We start from the raw sequence: 12,872 nt of genomic DNA, 5'->3' as shown, positions 1-12,872 counted from the left end.
CTGATTGCCACAGCTTATGGGGCTAACTGTGCCTGGGATCCATCCTGATGTGGTCACTGGTAGTTAACTGGTCTTCCTTCAGAGCAGTGACCTGTAACTGACTGACCTCTTTATCAAAAGACTAAATCAGACTCGATTTTAAGACTTTAGAAGAGTCCTGCCCTCAGTTTTCTTAATTTCCTAATGATTTGTTTTGCCCAGTTTTAAAAAAGCAGCAACAAAAGACAGCATCTCATTTCAGATCTCCATCTAATGACCTATTGTTACTTTAAAGCCATTGAAGCTATTGTTATTTAAAGAGAACTTGATTGCTTCTTTTAAAAAATCAAGACAATGATAAGGTAAACATTTTTTACCTAAATATCCCATTACCTAAACTGTAAGGCATGACAAATAATGATTTCTTCATCAGCCTACAACCCTTACCTTGCCACAGTGTAATAAAAGAAAAAAATTTATTGCAGCCTTTCCTTTGAATTCACTTGCAAAGGACCACCATTTTGAACGATAAGATTTTTCTCTTTGACTCACAGTGTAGTACTACATACTTGCTTAGTTTTCATGAATACTTTACTCTCCTTTCACTAAATGTTAATTTGCATGAGATACTTGTGGCTTTGAAGAGACTGCATTGGCTCTCTGTGTCTACCAATCTAATTTCCTTGCATCTGAAGAATCACAGAGTTCTGGAGAACATCAACAGCTCTGTTTTGACAGGGGATACACTCATTTCTAAGTCTATACACAAAATTAAAGACATTAGTCATATTTTGCTACGTTCACACAAGTGGCACTTAAAAATAAAGTCCAAACACATTCTTGTTCAGATCGTGTACATCTTTAAGTTTCCTGAGGAAAGCATACCTTAATTAGCCAGCTGTAATCCAAATTATAGTTTTTCATTTATTAAAGCTGTAAAAAGTACCTTAAATCTGCTGCATGTCTGAAGTAATAACAAAAATAACTGCATTAGCAAAAATTATCTGAATATGAGAGAGCTATAAATAGATAGGAGGTGAATTGGACAGTCGGCGGATTCTGAGTTGGATTAAAAACATCTTACTTAAGCCAAAAACATGGCAACCAATATTTTCTGTTATAAAAATATTTGAGATGAATTTAGTCTTATGAAAGCTGTCAGAAGCTGAAATGAATAGCAGAAGTTCTCTGTTTATTTACAAGCCAGTGCTATACCTGAAGAGTAAAGTGAGGCACGTTACGAGTGACAGCAAACCTTTGCTTGTATTCAAAAATCCTTTTTGCTGGTGGATAAGAATGACCTGTGTGTTCATGTTCTCTCAGAGTAACCTCTGCCTTGATAATGCTTGTCATTTGAGCAAATGCTCTGACAGGTCTGTGAGGTGGATTACTACTGTCCACTAGAGGCTGTAATGAGACCAACAATGTCATTTTGTGACAGATTGAAGACTTGAACTTCAGTCGATCAATAATTGTGAGATTACTTTTTCACATTCAATACACTGTCAATCACTGCATTTCCCTGAATGCTAGTGTTAAAAAAAATCCAACTTTTTATAAGTTCTGTTAATTGTATAAAACATGCTGTGTAGATGGCACATTACAACTAGTGAATTGAAAACCAGCTTCTTCTAGACAATGTGCATCCTGCATGCCAAATTGTTCAGTATCTTTAGGTCAGAACTATATTCTCCTGGGAGTCCTATCAGTTTCAGTACATCACCAGCAGTAAATAAAACTGCTTGGGTCTATGTGGGTTCTTGTGTCCCACTCACTTGTGTTCCTCAGCATCTTGATGTTTTGTGGAATCCTTTGTGCTGGGAATATATTGACGCCCAGTGTAAGCCCTTGGCAGGGGAGCTGCTGAGGCACAAGGACATCTTGTGACATGGCTGCATATCCTGTGTGTTGGGCCATGTTCTTAGAGGCATATTCCCCTTATCTCTTGTCTGTTAATGCAACCAACATGTATCAAGTCAGAATGGAGATGAGAGTGGTTTATGAACTTGACGTGACTGGTGGCAGTTGTGGCACTTCTCAGAGCCATGGGTTAAGTGCCTGCTGATTCAGGAAAGCACTGTTGCTTTAACTTACAATGCATTTATATTGTGGGGGTCTGTTTTCTACTCTGAAGCAGAAACTTGTAAAAGCCTAGAGTATACAGTGAAGCAAAAAATTAGGGTCCTGAGGCAAACACTATAGTCACAGAGTGGAGGAACACACAAGCCTCTTACATGAGCCTGCTGCAGAAGGGAAAGTTGCCCAAAGCTTGCTTCAGCATGAATGTGGCTTCTCTTTCTCTGTTCGTGCCACACCTCTTGGCAAGGTGAATGTTTGAGAAGGAAAGATTCCTTTCTCCTGAGGTAACACTCTGTACTACTGGAATAAAAAAGGTGGCAGACAGAATGCCTTGTACTCTGAATTGAACCTCGATGATGTGTTTTCAGTTTCTTCTGGGCTTTCACTTGATTTTCAGTAATCTCCAGTCTTTGTTTCTTTCCCTTGGTTCCTTTTATTAAATCAATGAACCTTACATTAGCTGGGTGAATACAATTTTGCTGTCTGCTTTGCTGCTGTAGATTATCTCTCTCGTAGTACTGAGTGGCATGCTTGTCCAGGTATCTTGGTCTATTGCTGCTTCTGTGTCCAGATCACTGCTAGAACAGAAAATCATATTGATTTTCATAGTGAACCCAAACTGAAGATACAGGAGATGCTGTGGTGAAAGATCCTTGTTTCATAAAGCTAGTCTGTATTACAGTATCAACTCTTAAATCCAGAACACTGCAGCTTAAAATGTTATTACTACATTCCTCAGCAATTATAGTAAGTCATTTCAGTCCTTTATAGAAGGGACTCCTTTGCTGATCTGCATAATGGCAGGCTGAATCCTAGGGTACTTTGCATCTAGACTCTAATGCTAGATTTAATTCACAGCTAAAACCTAATGCTGATATAAAATGGACACATAGGAGGTATACCTGCTAGAAACCTGGTACCTTGGAGCTTATTGTCATGGCAAAATGTACAAGCTGCAATAAACAACTTGATCTGGATGGCCATGTTAGGTGGAATGCCTTTCTGAGGTCTGGGACCCCACAATATCCAGCCCCTTGGAGGTAGCATGTAACAGCCTTTGGTATTTATGCAACATTTTTTTGCAATGTTCTTGGGGTGGGGAGAGGCCTCTGTGCTCTACTTCTCTTCCTGATGCCAAAGCAGAGAGTGAATAGTTTCTTATGGGCCACTGCTAGCATAGCATCCCACTGTCCTTTGGCTGCATTCATCCTATTCATTGCTTTCATAATTTGTTTTATTTCTTTGTACCTAGCTTGGTAAGTTGATTTGGGGGGGGGGGGGGGGGAAGGGAAGGGGGTTGTTTATTTCGTTTGTAAAATTTTTTTAATATGAAGACCAGACTGAAGCAGTCCAGAAGGAAGGTCTTTTCTCTGATCTGTTTTGCATCTGTGCTTGTTACTTGCCCGTCAGTGCAGTTTATGGCACTTGCAGGCACCTGCGTTGAGGGGAGTAAGAGAGTAACAAACTGATGGTGGAGTGCCAGGGGAGTGTAAATTGCCATAGTTCGCGGGAGGTGGGGGCGAAGTTCAGGAGAGGCTCACAGTGGTCTGCAGACAGCTGGGAGACATGCAAAGGGATCTTTGATGAATCCAGTGCAGAGGAATCCAGAGGGAGTTAGTACCCAAACATGCGTGGTTCAGCCCTGCCTGTCTTGTAGTTCAGTGACGGTATGAGTCAGACTCTCTTTGGTCTGAATGAAGTGGAAGGTACTTTCTACAAAGCAACTCAAGCATATGCCAAGGATCCGGATAAATAAAACTAATTCAGAAAAAGGGAGTGGGATGCAGCCTCTTGCTCTAAATCACTTCACAGTTCGCCACAGCGAAATGCAATATGGCATCTTAAATAAAATCACCCTTTTCTGACTCTCGCAGAGGCTGCTTCAGAGCATTCCCTGGTTTCCAGCAGTTTTATTTCCTCCCTTAGAGAGACAGACCAGCCTTGACTGAGCAACCGATTTTCATGCATCCTTTAAACCAGCATTCCCTGCCATTTCTGAAGGACAGCACACGTCGCTAGCTGTCTGTTTCTTCCCCCTTAAACAATATAGGTTTTGGGTTGGGTTGTGGCTTTTTTTTTTGGGGTTTTTTTTGGGGTTTTTTTTTGGTTTTTTTTGTTTTTGTTTTTCCTCCTCTCCCCATCTCATTTCTTTCTGCCTGCAAAGTGATTTGAGAGCCCCGCGACGCAGCCTGCTACAGGAGCGGGGACTTCTCTGGAACATTGGCGTGCGCAGGGATTAATCCCAGCATAGAGAGCCAGCCTGGCCTTTGAAGTGTTACAAGGGGAAGGAGGAGGTAAGTGTCGAGGCGAGCCCCCAGCCCCCCTCCCCGCCCCCGGGCAGCGTGCGGCGGCCCGCAAAGGGTTAAAGGCCGCCTTGGCCCGGCGGTGCCGTGCGTATGCAATAATCTGTGTGGCTCTCTTGGCCGACTGCCAGAGTGTTGCCTTGCCTCCTCCTCCTCCCTTCTCTCCCCCCCCCTTCCCTCCCCCCCCCCCCCCCCCGCCTTTTGCATGAAGTAGGATCCTTGAGCTGTTGCAGAGGCAGCCAACTGCTCCATATTTGGCTTCTATTACCCATTTACATGCTGGAGAGCGGAGAGGGAGCGAGCGCTGTACCGCAGACATCATTTCTACTACAGTGGTGGAGACATCCCGGACCTGTGTCACTGCAGGGGGAAGGAAAAAAGCCAAACAAACAAAAAGCAGACCCAAGCCCCGTGATCAGCTAGGAAGACATTTGTGTGCGAGTCTCTCTGACCCCCCACCCCCGCCAACCCCACCTCCACTGACACTTTACAGTAAGTGGCTTTTTTTTCCTCCTCTGCTTTCTGCCTCCCCCCCACCCGCCCCCGGCTTCTTCCCTTGTTTAGACTGCAAACCGGCGGCGATTTCCAGCTGGAAAAACACGGGGCTGAAGGGGCCGGAGAGCGCGCTGCCCACCCCGCCAAGGGGCTGCAGCCTGTCTCGCTGCGGCCGCCCCCGGCCCGCCACGGCCCGGCCCGGCCCGCAGGCGCTGCCGCCGCGGGCCCGGCCCTGAGGGGAGAGGGAGGGAGAGGGGGGCGGCCGCGAAATGGCCGAGTAACGCCGCGCAGGGAGCGGAGTGGGGATGCGGGACACGGGAGGAAGCGGGGGGCTGGGGCGGCCCCGCGTCGGGAGCCGCTCGTACAGCCCTACCCCCCCCGCTCCGCTCCTTCCTCCTTCTTCACCCCCCCCCCCCCCCCCCCCCTCCCGCTTCCCCCCGGCCCGGGCGGGTGTGGGTGGCCGCGGGGACGGTGGACATTTTGCGAGTCGCGGCTGCCCCCGGTGCGGCGGCGGCCTCGGGGTGTGTGAGACTGCGCGTGTGCTCGTGTGCGGGGGGGCAGTGTGCGGTGCCGGTGCGTGTGTGTGGTGTGTGTGTGTGTGTGAGCGAGCGTGGGGCTCTGCTGAGTGCGAGTGTGCGGTGCCGGTGCGTGTGTGCGGGGGTGCGGTGCCGGCTCTGTGTGTGTGTGTGTGTGTGTGTGTGTTGCCGTGCCGTGCCGTGTGCGGGCGGGGGGTGCGGTGCCGGTGCCGTGTGTGTGTGGTGGGGGGGTGCGGTACCGGTGCGGTGCCGCGTGTGTGCGTGCGCGGCCGGCGCGGTGCGGTGCGGTGCGGGGGGGCCGTGCAGGGCGCGTACGCCGGGCGGACCCGGCGGGGCGCAGCGCGGGGACGGTCGCCGGCAGGGCCGGTCGCCGCCACCGCACGGCGTATGTAGTACGGCGCTGGGCGGCTGCCGGAGGGTGAATGAAGCGAGGAGGAGGCGGCGGCGGCGGGGGAGGCGGCGCTGGCGCTGGGATGTGCCCGGCAGCAGCCCCGCTCCGCTTCACTCAGGGCCCAGGCCGGCTGCAGACGCCACCCGGTACTGCCGGGAGGGACGGGGCGGGAGGGATGGGGGAAGGGGATCGCCGGGGCGCCTCCGCCCCGCTGCCCGCCCGCGGCTGTGGGGTCCGGCGGCGGCTTCCCGAGGGGAAGCGGGGCCGGGGTTCCCCGCCGCCGCCGTCGCCCCGGGGCTCCGCTCGCCTCCAGTGGCGGCCGCTGCCCTCCTGCAGCTCACCGATCCCCCGTCGCCTCCGTGTTTGCTTGGGTCGGGTGGGGGTGGTTGGGTTGCGGGGTTTGGGGTTGGTTGTTGGTGGTTTGGTTTTTGTTTTTTTATTGGTCTTTTTGTTGTTGTTTTGGTTTTTTCCTTTTTTTTTTTTAATTTATTTATTTTTACCCTAAGGCATCGTAATTTACCGGCAGAAAAACAAATAAATGACCCCGTGAACGGTTGTGGGTGCTGAATCCGTCAATGTGATTCCTGAGAATATTAAAGTCTAAATTAAAGCGTGCTGGAAAAGCGTTAGCTCCTACTGTAATAGTAATAGCGATAATAATAAAATGACAGAATTGGGAGCGATTTACATGTTATTGAAGAGGAGGAATTACTGAAGAGTAATAATAGAAAAGAAAACAAGTCGGAAGCCCGTTATATAATGCACTGTGTAGACAACGAGAGTGACAGGCTATTTTTATTTTGTTTACCGTATGCTGTGTAATAGGGACTCCTCCGAACAGCATCTCTCCCCTATGAGCCCGAACTCCAGATAGAATTGGGGAAAAATTTTAGGCATTTCTTTTACGATCAGACGAAGAAATCTAGCTTTGTAAAACCTTCATCTTTACAAATGATTTCTATGTACAGAACGGGAAGGGTGTGCAGGTAAATGACCTTTGCCGGAGACCTTTTCCCTTTCATATGGTAAAGAAATTCATATTTTGTAACACAGCTTACACTTTAACCTTTAACGCTCATGGTTATGTATTTTATGCACTAATGGTTACTTTACGCGTCAGATACGGTCAGGCATAGTGAGTTACTCTGCTGACACACTGATAAGTCAAGGACTTTTAATTTCAGTTTCGAATGAAACCGTCCCCTAAAGGAAAATCCCGGCTTCATGTTAATCTATTTCTGTTCGGGTGATAGAGACGGTGCAGTTTTATCGTATGGAGCAAGGGTTATGAATGGGGGAGAGGGAAATTGAGAATGGCCAGGGAAAATATTGCGCCGTAGTTATTTTTGTGATGCTGCAAGATAATAGTAGTAATTGTACGTTGCCGGACCTAATTTGTTCGTAAAACTGGCCCGGTATTTTACGGGTAGCAGCTATTTTGAAAGGGTGGCTGTAATCTCCTCACTTTTTACGTAAGGCAGAGGTCGATAGGTTTTCCTCCGTGCTCGTCTGTCTGTCTGTCTCTCTCATCATGTAGCGACATGTCAGCGGTGCAGGCTTTCAGCGCGCTTACTCCAGCCCTGATCAGTCATGTAATTAGATCAGGCTGCCATGGTAACAGACGGGATTCACCGTATTCACCGGCCAGCCAGGTGCGTGTGTGGCTGGCGGGCGACCCAGCGGGCTACCGCCAGCCCTGCGTGTGCCGCGTTGGTGGCGTACTGCCGGCGCGGCCACCGCCTCGAGCTTCCCGACAATTGAAAGATGCCGGTACTGGGTTCCTAATGGCCGAACTTCTCGGGAAGGGTGTTCTTTGCCCACTGGAGTGTCAGGCAATGGGACCGTACGTGGCACGCTTAGCAGGTCAGCCAAACCGTCAGTTCCACTAGCGTGTATTATTAGCAAGTTAATGAAGGTGTGGTACTTTGTAAAAATGCTTCTGGCTTATACAAGCTTGCATGAAAGTATCTTCAGAGTTTTCGGGGTTTTTTTCTTTTTTTTCCTTCTCTTCTGCCCCCCCCTCCACATTCCCCCCTCCGCACCCCCCTCCGGTCTCTGTCTGGCTTAACTGTTTGGTGGCTGTAGCAGTGTTTGTTAACAGTTCACACCCCAACATTCTCATCATAGGCCATAGGCTTGTTATTCTCCACTCCTGTACTGTGCTTTACACCCTCTGGCCGATAAGATGAAAATTAGTGATACTTGATGTCAGTATTATCACTCTGGGTTTGTTAAAGCCTCCTTGTAGTTCTTAGAAAGGTCTAGGCCCTTTTGTGTGTTAGGTGAAAGCTGACTGCATTTTCTTATTATAAAATCCTAAGTGTATACTATGAAAAACAATTTTTGATTCTGCAAATACTTTGTTTCTAGTATGGGTGTATTTTTTGCAGTTGTGCTCATCAAAATATTATAGCCAAGGAGCAGGAGACTTTCTGACACAGTTTATACTACCGTCAAAGGATATGCAATATAATTAGCTTTGAGCTACATGTTGCTTTTAAAAACATGTTTCACCAAGCAATGCATATTTGTCTTCATTCTCATTGTTTGAACATCACTCTTTTAAGCCACTCTTCCATAAATGTAGGTATAATTTTTTAAAAGCACCAAATTTGGCACTATGTTCTAATGTCATAAATCTGGAGTAACTCCAGGGGATGGGATTGTGAGCCACTTACATGGGTGTATATCTCAAACAACTCCATTTATTGGACTTAATCCAGGCATGTAGTAGAGTAACTGAGTTCAGAAAGTGATCTGCTGCGTATCACTGTTATTTTCTCTATATTGCTTTTCATGGCAAAAAGCACTGTGGGCTTAAATAGGATTTTTGCCTGATTAAGAAGCTACATTAAGTGTCTATAGGAATGGATAACACCGCTACTCCAGTCACTAATCTTGGGTGCACTTACACTAATATTGAACTTGGCCCAGAGGATTTTGTGTCTCAGTGATGAGAAATCATCAGCACCCACAGCTCCTGAGCGTTTGTAGTACCAGGCTGGAACATAAAGCAATCCAGAAATATCTCAGTAAAATAGATATTTTAATCACTCTGATGGTAAAGCACTGGAGCTGGAGGAGGAGGCAATGAGACATGCCTGTTGGTGGCTCAGCTCTTGTGGTGACAGGCAGCGGCAGTCTTGGGTTTGGTGTGATGAGTTTGCAGGTCTCAGCCTGCCTGCCGAGCAGGACTGTTTCTTCTCGAGAGCTGAGGGGACAAACAGGGTATTTGCAGGCAATTTCCTGCACTGAAGTGCAGCTTCTCAGTGTCTCAACTAACTTGCCCTTCTGGCTAGGAGAGAATATCCTCTGCTCAGTGCGGCTGCCTCTGTTTTGGGCCTCCATTCTGAGGAGGTGGCTTGAAATAGAAGAGCTTATTAGGAGGACTGGCTGGAGAGAGTGGAATAGTCACGAGCAGGACAACTCTAGCAGCGTGAGCCTTTGTGTGCTGCATGCTGCTTATACATATTTTATTGTAAGGCAAATTACCAGTGCGACTAAGTGTTAGAAAGTAATTATTTTTAAAAAGGCGATATATACATAGTTAGAAAAAAAGTTTTCTGAAAAATAAACAGTGCAACTTTGCTTTTCTAGCCTGGTTGAATCTATTTAGGTTGAAAAAAACGAGTTTTGTTTTAAAAGACATTTGCAAGAGACCTGGAATTTCACTTAACAAAAATTTTTTTATGTAATAGATCCAGTGGCCTAGTTTCCCATTAATTAAGAAAATAGCACTTGAATGCAGTCACCTGAAAAGCAACTAAGGATTTAAACATTAGAATTTTAAAATAATTGTCTTAGTAACATGGCTAGTAAAACAAAATCACAGCTTAATTTTCCCCTTGCTGAAGTTTAGTAGCACATCTTAGCAGATGGCAGTCAAGATTATAATTTTCATTGTTCGTACACACAGTGCTTTTGTTGTAGTGTACTAATTGAGGGGGAAATGCAATAAAAAAGTGTGGCAAGCTGTAAAGGAAGTGCTTGTCAGGATTGCATGGATGGTCTGAAGCACTGGCTGGCTGCAAAGCTACTCCAGCGTGTGAGGCAGCTGACGCTGGTGATGCTTGGGAGAAGTCAGGCTGTGTGACAGCCTCAGCTGTAAGCACTCAGGTTGGGAGTGATTTGGCTGTTCTGGAGAGCTGTACAGGTACGGTGTGTACAATTCAGAGAGTGCAGAGAACAGATTTAGTTGTAGGGCTCTTCTGAGACTGCTGTAACCAACGCTGCATTAACAGATAAAGATATAATTAGAACAAGAAACAGAAGTATGGCAGGCTTGGCACAGGTAAATATTTAATTGCAAAGAACTGACTTGCTATATTCCAGTGACTTCAATAGCCTAAGCTTTGCAAAGTGAAAATCCTGACCTCATGCTTTCTTTTACTTTTAAGCAAGACTCCAAGTGTGATAAATAAATAAATAGGTATTAGTTTGAAGATACTGTATTTTGAAGTCTTATTCAGTGGTTCAGATTTTTTATATGAGAAAGTTGAGGATTTTTACATGGTTTTGGCTAAGTGATGCATGACGAACATTTTAAAATGTAAGAAACTTTGTAGATTGCTGATTTTTGCAAAAAGATGAAAACTAGATCCATGACCGTAACTCCTTTTTTATCCCAGTGCATGTGTTGAGAATGTAATGCTTCATGGCTTTTTTTTTTCTCTCAAAGCTGTAGTCTGAAGTGGTTGTACAACACACACAAATATGTATGTGTGCATTGGTCCCAGTCTGCAAAGTTACTTTAGTACGTGTCCCAGTGAGGGTTTTGCTGAATGAGAATTGATTAAAGAACCTATCTAGAGTTAAGAATGCGTGTAAATCCTTCCCTAAATAGGAACAAGTAAGTATGCTCATAAACTGAAACAACAGAAATGATTCTCAGTGAGGGAGAAATGGTCTCGCTAAATCCTTTTATTGTACCAAGAGTGATAAAAATATTTGGTGAGATTCCAAGTGAAAAACCCAAACGTATTTTGTTTAATAGGTGATGTCAGCAGAAGTTCAGTGTTGGCTCTTCATGGTTTTGCTGAGCAAAATCACAGAAATAATAAAAAAACCCCACATTGGTAGAGTTTTTTTTTTTGTTTATATTATTTGAGAATTTACAGTAATAGACATCAACTTTAGTATGCCTTTAATGACAAAATATTGTACAAGGTAAAGTCACATTCCAATAGGTGGTTATTTTCCACCTAGTAGTAGTAGTAGTAGTAGTAGTAGTTGCAGCACTATGTTTTCAGGATGCTACTGCTTCTCAAATAAAATATGTTCTGTTGGCAGTGAAGACAGTCATCTCCACTTGCTTATGATTCTTCACCTCATTAAGATCACATTTAGGAAAAGAGCACTCTGAATAAATGGGCTCTGCTCTACTGTATGAGCTCTGTCTGCAGGATTAAATCTATAGTTTATTTGTGCTTGAGTGATAGTAAAAGCTGCCTCTCTCAGTCTTCATTGGGATATCTTAGTGTGTTGTAAATGACTGTAAATGTTGACTCTTAACTGTGTTTTTATTTCTCTTTATTTTGGTTTCCATCTCCTTTACTCCTGGATCAACAGTCACATTGCAGGCCAAGCCAGATGGGCAAGCAATACAAGCTGTGAATTTATTCTTGACCCCGTAGGACAGTGACCACCATCATTTTTGTCTTCACCATACAGTTATGCACTGCCAATAAGGTGAGAATGCAATGCTTTTTATTTCCTTCAGCAAGTGTACACTGTCTGCTCTGGGCTTTAGGCAAAGTGGACACCTTCCTGGTGTCTGTGATTACTTACCTGTGATAGGTTTGTACTTCCCTTGCCTGGCAGTAGAGGTCCTTGAGAAACTCTGCTCAGAAAAATTCCTTTAACTCTGGTGACTCAGTTCTGTGACTTACAGAACAAGTGCATTCCAGATGAGTGGTTTCATGCTCACCTGAGGTCAGAGTATATTCAGTTACTGGAAGATGTTAGTATGAATGGAAAAGTTGGCAGACTTTGATTCTTGTTATAAAATGCCATGTGTAAAATAGTATAAATTCTTCTTTCACTTTAATGAACATTTTCAGGATTCTTGTTGCTTGTTGCCTACTTGGCTTTTACACTGTCCTGAGTTTCTTCTGTGCATTAAACTTTTTCCAGCATTAGAATAGTTCTCAGGATAATTAATCACTACTGATTTATCTGTGTGTCTTTTGCTCTATTTTGAGGAATGCTTTCAGTTCTTCTGATTTTCCTCCTTGAAATGCTGTGGCCAGACAAGATGTAAAAGTGCACATGTATCAGTCTACTCTGTCCCTTTCCTCTCTCTCTCCTTCCCATATGGTTCTGGAAAATAACTTGAAAAGACCAAGTCCCAAGACTCAACAATCATACTGCCAATAAAAAGAACATAAATTTTTATTTTATTTCTTTAATCTGATTGTCATTAAGCCAGCCTGGGTTTTTTTTTTTTTTTTCCCTATTCTATGATTTTTAAGTCCTTGGGATTGGCAATGCTGTTAATGCTTTAAGAAAAAAAAAAGATAAAGGGGTCATAATAAAATTGCCCATATCTTTAAATGAAAGAAAATGAAATATAGCGATTGCTTGCAGAAAATCAAAGGGTTTCTTTTTAAAATTTACAATCTGGAAACTTAATTACAGTAGCATTCTTATTTATGCAGGGCTGATCAGAAATAACTTTTGCAGAATAACTTTTTAATGTTTTCAGCATGTCATAGAAACATTGTATACATTGTATACATAGATACATTGTATCATTTACATTTTATTGTGGCTGTGGGGAAGGGTGCTGTGTTTTAGAGGGAAGTTGCCTAGGCAAGTAGTTACATGCAAGGACATGCCTGTTACAATTTCCAAATGAACTTGAATGGTGAAGGTGGGTGGTATTTGCTGTAACTTCAGAGCAATGCGAGTTTCTTGGGAGTGAAAAACCACACAAAGTGCCCATGCACTGACACACTTTGTCTTTCTGTTTTGGAAGAAAACTGAATTGGTAGCAGCTATTGACATCAAGTGGGAGGAAGTTTTTTTGCTATGATGTTACCATTTCCACAAAGCATTAATTTTTTTTTTTTTTTTAGGATTAGCTTGGGT

At 44.6% G+C, this 12,872-nt stretch overlaps 1 protein-coding gene across 13 annotated transcripts in view; it reads left to right on the top strand.

Annotated features, from left to right (window-relative positions):
- ATXN1 (ataxin 1) overlaps positions 1-12,872 on the top strand; it is a 258,971-nt gene that overhangs the window by 42,795 nt on the left and 203,304 nt on the right. For 5 of the 13 annotated variants that reach the window (XM_079301673.1, XM_079301674.1, XM_079301672.1 and 2 more), the window contains exons 1-2: positions 5,685-5,929; positions 11,352-11,471. The gene's annotated coding sequence lies outside the window, so the exon portion shown is untranslated. Of the gene's footprint in view, positions 1-4,222; positions 4,353-4,572; positions 4,854-5,292; positions 5,380-5,684; positions 5,930-6,119; positions 6,145-6,239; positions 7,436-7,485; positions 7,647-11,351; positions 11,472-12,872 lie in introns of those variants that run through there. The other 8 variants (XM_079301676.1, XM_079301677.1, XM_079301669.1 and 5 more) reach the window with 7 other exon arrangements.

Source organism: Erithacus rubecula (genome assembly GCF_903797595.1).
Source record: "Erithacus rubecula genome assembly, chromosome: 3".
NCBI classification, from domain to species: domain Eukaryota; kingdom Metazoa; phylum Chordata; class Aves; order Passeriformes; family Muscicapidae; genus Erithacus; species Erithacus rubecula.
Note: the sequence above shows the minus strand (reverse complement) of the source record. Positions and strands in the feature narration are given on the sequence as shown.